Consider the following 2,425-nt stretch of genomic DNA (forward strand, 5'->3'; position numbering starts at 1 on the left):
TCTCACGGGTCTCCACAGGTCTTGCCCCTGTACTCGCTGGTTCTTACACAGAATCAACTTGCTCGGTACGGCACCGAGTTCACGGAGCCTCCCTTGTCAGCTTGTGTCTGCCGTCAAATGAATCCTGCCATGGACAAATTCCACTTCAGCGACGAAGCTTCTCAACTCCTCACTTTCCGTGTGGCTTTCCAATTTCAATATATACGTCTACGGATGTGGATATGGATATCCCTGCTTTATTCTGGTCATCTTGATTGGATGAGTCGTAGTTATTACAATTTTAAAATCTCCACTAAACAAACTTGATTTTTAAAACAATTTACCTATAGTAGCTGCTTTGAAGTCTTTACCTGATAAATGTCCAACTTTCCATTTACTTTTTTTCCTGTGTGTGGTCAATATTTAATTTATTTATATATTTATGTAAAAGAGGAAAACAAGAGCTTCATTTTAAAATCCAATTAAATAGGCTAAACATCTGTCTAAGTCCTTATTTTCATGTGAATAAAACATCATGCAGTTTTTTGCAAATCACACAACTCCCGTGCCTGGTCGTTTCCCACAGGTGACATGTGTGTTGCATGTATGGATGTGTTACATGCATGGCTGTGTTGCATGTGTGGCTGTGTTGCGTGTATGGCTTTGTTACACGTATGGATATGTTGCACGTATGGCTGCATTACATGTATGACTGTGTTGCATGTGTGGCTGTGTTGCATGTATGGCTGTGTTACATGTATGACTGTGTTGCATGTGTGGCTGTGTTGCACATATGGCTGTGTTGCATGTATGTATGAGTTAATTTATGGCTGTGTTGCATGTGTGGCTGTGTTGCGTGTATGGTTGTGTTACGTGTATAGATGTGTTATGTGCAAGAAAGTACAGTAAATCCCTTAACAATGCCAGGCCTACGCTGGCTATGCAGGTGGGTGGAATCGTTCGGAAGAGTTGGGGGACAGCTGCAGGCAGATCTGAGGACTGACACAGGTTTGCTTCAGGGCGCACAGCATGGGGTCCCTTCAGAGGCAAGACCTGTGAGCGGCTTCCTTGTCTGCGCCGCGCACTGCTGGCACGTTGTATGTTTTCTGCTTGTCTTGCAGCTTTTTCTTGGCGCCTGGACGTTTTCAGCACACCGGCGGCAGCGGGGCTGGATTCTGCACCTCTCTGCTGGCCACCAGGTGCTGCTGCGGCGGCTGCGGGTCCTCTGGTCTCCCGGCTGGACTAACTGTCTCTGCTCATTCTGTTTACGCGGTCTCCACCTCGCAGGGCCTTCCCACGATCACGGAGTCTTCGCGCCAGCCAACTCTTGAGCCAGTCGTTTGGACCTGCCTCTGTCAATGTCAAGGCACACATTCTGAGAACTTAAGCCCAGTCCTGTCGAGTCCACTCTGCCACAGGGACCCCACAGGACGGACTAGAGCCGCCCCTGAGGACTTCCAAAGCTGTGACTCCGTCCAGGAGCCGAAGCCCCGTCTTTGAACGACTCACTTTACAGCCGGACACAGGACCCCTCCCCCACCAGGGCCGTGACCCCGACGAGTCAACGGGAAGCTCTTCCCATGGGAGGGGACGGCGGGTTCACAATTCAGGCAGTTCGCGCATGGCCCTGGCTTTGACTTTTGTTGGCACGAAGTCTGACGGACAGTGAGCCAGGGAGCAGTACCCAGCTGGGGTCTTCTCTGGGCATGGGCCCTGAAGACCACCGAGAACACCTGGGCACCGTGTCTTACTGACTCCTCAGTTTCCTCATGGCGTCCCGACTCGCACCCAGCATCACGGCTCGGGCAGCCGCAGCGTGGCTCTCATCCAACTGCCTGCGCCTGAGGTTGCCCTTGATTTTCACAAGCGCCCCCTGGGCATCCCTCACGCTCACTCGTCAAGCTGTCCTTCAATGTGAGGGGGTGGGGGTCAAAGCAACCCCACGGTTGATGCATAGGCTACAGCTGTTGTTGCTTCTCTCTGAGGTCCCGTGGATTTTGTAAGAAAAAAAACGTGTGTGTTAAAAATTAAAAACAACCCAAAAAATATGCATGCGAGTGCGTGTGCATTGTTTTTAGTAAATGCTCCCCAAATGTTGCCTTTGGTCACGTTTCCAGTCCTAAAATGGTTGCTTGCACCAATTTTATACAGTTTAACCTTGCTTTTATTTTAAAAAATTGGAGAATATTTGCTGAGCTTCTTCAATCTACCATTCCTGAGGTCCCACCCTACATATGTCATTGAGTTTTCTAGTACTAACATTTTTTTAAAAAGTAACAAATTGCAAATTAAGTTAACTTTCATGATACATTTTATGTAACCTAACATATCAAAAATAACTTCTCTTCGACCTTGTGAAATGGTCAGAGCTCATCTCACTTCAGGGAGAACAGCCAGGAGCAGCCCGAAGGGGGTTTACATGAGGTGGGGGTCAGACAGATGAGCG

Source organism: Echinops telfairi, unplaced genomic scaffold, assembly GCF_000313985.2.
Source record: "Echinops telfairi isolate 266 unplaced genomic scaffold, ASM31398v2 ScPeMD7_7458;HRSCAF=8496, whole genome shotgun sequence".
NCBI lineage: Eukaryota > Metazoa > Chordata > Mammalia > Afrosoricida > Tenrecidae > Echinops > Echinops telfairi.